Genomic DNA, 6,981 nt, shown 5'->3' on the forward strand with positions numbered 1-6,981 from the left:
CATCCATCCATCCATCCATCCATCCATCCATCCATCCATCCATCCATCCATCCATCCATCCATCCATCCATCTTCTTCTTCTGCTTATTGGGGTAAGGGTGCAGGGGTAGCAGCTCCAGTAGGGAGGCCCAGACGTCCCACTCCCCAGCCACTTGAGCCAGCTCCTCTTGGGGAATCCCAAGGCGCTCCCAGGCCAGCCGTGAAACATAGTCCCTCCAGTATTTCCTGGGTCTCCCCCTGGGCCTCTTCCGAGTGGGACGTGCCTGGAACACCTCACCAGGGAGACGTCCAGGAGGCATCCTAATCAGATGCCCGAGCCACCTCAACTGGCTCCTCTCGATATGGAGGAGCAGCGACTCTACTCTGAATCCTCCCTGGATGACTGAGCTCATCACCCTATCTCTAAGGGAGAGCCCAGACACACTACGGCGAAAACTATCTTCAACCGCTTGTATCCGGGATCTTGTTCTTTCGGTCATGACCCACAGCTCATGACCATAAATGAGGGTAGGAACGTACGTAGGTCAACCGGTAAATCAAGAGCTTTGCTTTTTGGCATTTTTAATGTGTATTCCATACTTTGTCTTCCATACTGAAGGTCTTTGGTCGTCTGCTCCTCATTATGGTTTTGTGTCCAATACTGGTTACTTTTAACAGTTTTTCATGATGCACCTTTTCCACCATGCTGAAATATTCATTTGTATTTTAAGTCATATTTTAAGATGCCTCTAAGACAAGTTTCTACTAACAATCTTCTGAGCTCCTTTAGCTTCTCTTTCCTTATAAGTATTCACTGAACTGCCTCACTTTCTTACTGCCGGTCTTACTGACCTTGGGTTGATAAAAAGTCGACTCTCACTCGGACATTATCTTATTATCTTTTGCCAGGACCATGCATAGTTGATGAACAAGGTGTTATCTGAGGCAGCATCAGTGATGCCATCAGAGCCTTCTTCAGTTTCGTCCGCCTGTGTTGGTATTATAGCAGATATGTACCTGTGAATCATTAATGGCAGGTCAATTGTTTCCTCTGCTGCATCGGGGTGTCTCTTGCCGACTGTAGTATTTCATCTGGAAATATGGTACATGCCCCTGATAAAACAAACAGGAGCTGTTCCCAGCTTGGCTGAACTCTGGTTCAACTCTGAGCTCATGGCTAGACGGGTGCAACTGAGGTAATAAGACATTGCTTTCCATCAATGGACAGCGGCTATTTGGTTTTATGTTCTCCTCAAGTGTTCATGACTGAAACAACAACCTAAAAGCTTTTAATATCATATCATAATATTATCTTCTCTCAAAATACCACATATATTAGAACCTCTTCAGATCTTTCCTTCACTGAAGCACAGATAAGAGAAATCTTCATAGCATTTCCATAGAAATGAATAAAGCCACACCCCAATAGAGCTTTTAACTGCCACTTAATCATAATTTATTTGTCTATTACTCATAACTTCCTACTGTACCAAAGTTATAGAATTACTCTATTTTTACCCCATTTTAAGATAATAATGTTTAAGCAGTAGATGGCGGCATTGAGTCATTTTAGGCCATCATGTAGTTTTCCATTATTTGAGGAAATACTGGAAACATTTCCTGTGAATGAATGAATAAAGACATTCACCAATAAGTAAAAAAACAAATAGGTTAGTACCTAAACAGGTTTTAATTCAGAGCGCACTGGAATTTAGTGATTTTTTTTTTGTCAAAAATGCAAATTTTCATTAAGTAATGCAGCTTAATGCAGGAGTTCTTTTGGCTTTTTGTTCAATACCACATGGGGTTGTTAAAAAACTAAAAAAATAAGCAAGTAAGCAAAATGATCTTTGTTTCAAAAAATGTTTTTGTTTAAGTATAAGCATGCCTAGTCACTATAAGAATGGGTGTATCATCCTGCAGGGATGGTTGATGATGTTAATGTCTGTTTTGATAGTTTATGACTTCATACCAAATATTATTTAGGTTTTCTTTAAGGAATTAAGACCATCTCAATTTTTAACTTTTGCAGATTTAGTCTGATCTGACCTATTCTGGAAGTTCTTCATTAAACAGACAGACTTTGTTAAAAAAAAAAAAACAAAAAAAAACAAGCTAAGATAGAAAAAAAAAAACAACCCCAAAATGAAGCATTTCAATTTTTTTTTTCACATAATTGCCTTTGTCAGAGGAGTGTACTTGGGCTGTACTTGGGTTGAGTGCGAGACAGCATAGAGAGAACTATAACAAGTAAAAGAGTGCAGCACAACCTGACATATCTACCAACAAGATATTAAGCCTGAGTCTTTTGTTTAACAGTAGTAGAAGGCAAGCATAATTGTTTTTTTTCCTTAAACTGTTTATCTGATGTACTTTAATCAGTACTGCACCACTACATACAGAGGTTGCAAAAGGAGAAATATTAAATTTGATTTAACAAAAGTTAAAAGAAGGAAAGTAACATGCAGAAACAAGAGATTGAGGACAGAATTGTGAGATATGGGAGGTGAATTGGCATGCTTTCTGGTATGAAGCCTGAGTCTTTTGTTTAACAGTAGTAGAAGGCAAGCATAATTGTTTTTTTTTTCTTAAACTGTTTATCTGATGTAATTTAATCAGTATTGCACCACTACATGCAGTAGTTGCAAAAGGAGAAAGATTACATTTGATTTAACAAAAGTTAAAAGAAGGAAAGTAACATGCAGAAACAAGTGATTGAGGACAGAATTGTGAGATATGGGAGGTGAACTGGCATGCTTTCTGTTACAAAGGAAGACAAATAATGCACTGCAATGTAGTTTTTTTTTTAATATTCTTAAAAGGAGCATTTTAAATATCACCTAAATCTGTTAGTAAAATGTGACTGTGCACGTCTGAGATAGATGGCAATCAAATAAAATGCATACTTTGTAAAGTATAGTTCATAAAAATTTAAGAAAATATTCAAACTTTGCTTGAAAATGAAAATATATACTGAAGTAACCTTAGATTTATCTACAGTTCTTACTGCCTTTATAAAGAATATAAAAAGCAAAGCAAAGAAAAACAATTTTAAATTATTTTTTTAATGAAAGTTTGAGATCAACTTTAATAGGTGCTTTTTATATTTCCTCACTCCACAATCAGGCATGTCCTCCAACAATGTAGAGGCAGTGCAGATAATGTGGATATTATACTGATGGCACGCATTTCCATTTTCACAGAGACAAAGAGGATTGGGGGGTTGCCTGAAGTGATGTCTGAGGGTGAAAAAAAAATCTTTTTACATTTTTCATTAGACTTGCAAAAACACTAAAAGATTTACTGCCAAATTAATTACCTTTTTTCTCAAGTTTATACAATGATGCTCAGACCTGTCTGTCGGAACACTTTTCTCTTATTAGCGTTCGATTTGCGGTTCAGCCAGAGTGAATTCATATTTAGATTTTATTGTATTTTCTCAGCGAACGATCAGCTTTGCATCGACGGCACAAATTATTTAATGTTTTCAGTTGAATCACCTGCGCAGCAGTGATGAGATCAACATATTCACCCAGCAGACGTTTTGTTACAAATTTTAACACTTTAAGGATCTGCTCAGAACTAACACAAAAGGTGCATTTAAGGGGTGAAATCAAGCTTAGTGAAGTTTAATTAGATTGAGCTTCCACAGCTACACAAGGCCTGCTTTCTAATCAGAACCTGTCTTTGATCAGACCTTTTAGTTACTGATCAGCTCTTCTTCTCCTGCTTGGTTTTAAGAATCACTGTTTAAAACAATATTTTACAGATTTTTACAAGACTACAGTGAAATTACCTCAACTTTATTTTCTTTAAGTCACTGGTGATTGCTTGTAAGCATAAATTTGTTGGTTTATGGTTTGAAGGAAAAAAAGCTTCAAACCTGTTCATGCTTTTTAAAATTAATTTTATCTTCAAAGTTTAAACAGCCAACTGCAAAGTCAAACCCAGGTAAGAAAACAAAGTTAGTGCCCTGGGCTTCCATACTAACAGTGATACCCCGAAAGCCAGCATTGGTTTTTGTACAGGAAGTATTTTCCATCCTAATTTCAAAAAAATTATTTTAAAGAAACTAGATGAAAACATCATTAAATATCATGCAGAACAAGAAGAATTGTGAAAAGATTGATTGCTTTTGAGAAACAAATAAAATGAAATCCTTTCAGATTAGATTTTTGTTTTGTGGAAAAAAAACAAAACAAATTTAGCACAAACTCCTGGGATGGTTGGCCATTACCTTGCTATGTATAATGATGCATTGAAATCAAGTATTAAGTTTAAATATTAGAAAATGAACTTAAACTATGTAACATCAGGCCATGTCGTGTCTTTCAATTAAATGTGTCTTTGTTGTCACCATGTGAATTGAATAGTGCATGTTTGTTGGGATAAAATATGTGAAAATCTGTGCTGTTATTTGACAGAACAGGGAACATTAATTTCATTATTTACCATTTTAGTTTAGTTTGATCGTTTTTTGCAATGCAAAAAAAAAAATAAAAAATTAGAAGCATAAAATGAACACACAGATTTGATGGCATGATAGAAACCAGTACTTGTTTATATAAACCATACAATGTTGTTTTGTTTTTACTTTTTTATGATTCACTAAGATCTTAAGAGTGACATTTTAATGCTGCAAGAGCGTCATAAAACATACAGGTAGAATCTTTCAGAAAGTAGGTCAAGATGTCAATTTCACCTTAGGTTTTAGCTTCTAGAACGCTGAAGGAAGTGAACCTTCATAAGTGAAGACCTGATTGTCATTAAGTAATGTAATTAATCAGTCTTCACTGGGGTATTTGGGACATGTTGGTTCTGAAGTAGTGTTGCAGATATCCAGTATGCATGGCATTTTTAGAGTTTGCATATGTAACCAAAATGTTGCTGGCTGTTTGCATTGTTTGCCGCCTGGCTTTTCTGGAGATAAAAATGCTATGGCACACCATACGATCCTGGAGAGTAGGTTTTTAATGGCCATAACATTAGACACAGAAACACCATACAGTAGTGATGTGGTTATATTAAACTTTTTAGGCAGAGGTGAGGGTCTTGGTTTTTCTGGTTTAGATTCTAATGATAAACTTTGGACATTTTATAAAGTGTGTAGAGCCGTGAAAACTGCAAAACAAACAAAATCGCAGCTATACGAGGAAGTGCGCTGTCTTCAAATCATTAAAAAGTGTTTTTCAAGACTATCAAGAGACAGTGTCACTCCAGTGGAAATGTTGCCAATGGCAACCTTGCATAATCATTTTGAATGTCTGATCATTTTTATTTATATATATATTTTCTTTTAGTGATAGCAAGTCTTACATTAAAATAGTGACTTTTCGCTCTCAAGTTTTAATTTAATGAATGACGGATTTATTTTCATGGAAAGCATCAGGATTTTTTCTATTAGAAATGTTATTTCAAAAGCATATATTTAGGTATTTAAACTAAAAAAATAAATAAATATGTGTCAAGTTTTAAGGAACTCCAAACCAATGATCCTCTATGGTTTCATAATATTTTGAAATTAATTCACATTGAATTCAGCCATCAAAATATAAACAGATTTTTTTTACTTCAACTGAATTTTAATTACTTCTAACAAAAGCTAGAATACCTTTGATTAAAAATGCTATTATTAGAACGAAATAAAAAATGTGCAGTCAAGATCAAAGCTCCTTATGTGCTAAATTTGTCATAAAAGTACAGTTTTTTTTTTTTTGAGTAATTCATCCCACAAAGAAGAAGCAATAATAACCTGCATGATATTGATATTTCAAATGATACATTTAAATCAGTGTGCTCATAATGAAAAAGACTTTCCCAGAGTAATATATTAAATGGTTAAATTGGTTTTCGGGCTTCATTTATCCGCTTGTTACAATCACCAAAACTGCCAGTTAGAAAAATAATAACCTACAACTGTAGATTCAAGTAAATTCACAGTATTTTCCCCTAATTATCTGGATTTTTTCTCTTTTAGAATAATTCAAAGTGCATTTCAACTGGTGATTTCCCTCCTCAAATTTTTATTTTAGAGTTATAAAAATTATTCTTACATTGTACTCCTGGCTATAAAGTCAAGGTATTATAAAATGTTCTGGGCTAACAATCTTTTCAACCATATCTTGACTTTATACATTATATAATGAAGTTTACAGATTCTGTGAAGGGGATATTAGTTGAGTTGTGTAAGGCCCAATGGAGCCTTGGACCGCCTCTGAGGTCGGTCCAGTGGGGGTTTAATTAAAACATACTGTCACTTTTTAAATTTCTCATGTGTTAAAAGGAAATTTGACACATTCATTTTTTTTAAACAGTAGCTGAACATGTAAAAACAAATGACATCTATCAAGTTTTTATTCTGAGCTACAACAGATGGCCACGATAAGCAGAGCGATTCAACACACAACAAGCGCAGGTTGATCCCTAGAAATAAATGACTGGGTCCCCCACTGTCGAGCTGTGTATGTGTGTGTGTGTGTGTCTTGAGCAGTCGATAGGTTAACCTGGCCCTGGCATCCATCTTGTGTGCCCCCCCCTTTCATTACCATTGATCTGAGGGAAATAAAGAGCACACATGTTATAATATACAGCCCAGACAAACACCTTCTCTCAGTGATGGAGTGAATGAGCCAAATGTATGAAATATCACTTCTCTGACACATTCTGTCTTCCTGTCAATACTGCAGCCTTTGCCCACAGCCTGGATCAATAGCTCCTTATCCTTTCATGATAACACGTAACAATTTTGTCTGTTGTCTTCTGCTGATGTTGAAGTTCCAGTCTGCCTCCTCACTTACTTATTTCACGCTGATATGTATATCTGAGCCTGTTTTTTCTTTTTCCTTATTTATTAATTTTTTTACCCCCCTTTGTACTCTAAAGCGAGGGCCCGCCACAGTCTAAGGGATGGCAGTTACAAATTTACATGTTGGTTTTCTGGACGTTTCTCTGAAGCTTTTGGGGGTCTCTCATGTGTGAGACTGCTCAGCGGAGAGAAGACAC

The sequence above is a fragment of the Cyprinodon variegatus genome, unplaced genomic scaffold (assembly GCF_000732505.1).
Source record: "Cyprinodon variegatus isolate N-32 unplaced genomic scaffold, C_variegatus-1.0 Scaffold1, whole genome shotgun sequence".
Classification (NCBI taxonomy): domain Eukaryota; kingdom Metazoa; phylum Chordata; class Actinopteri; order Cyprinodontiformes; family Cyprinodontidae; genus Cyprinodon; species Cyprinodon variegatus.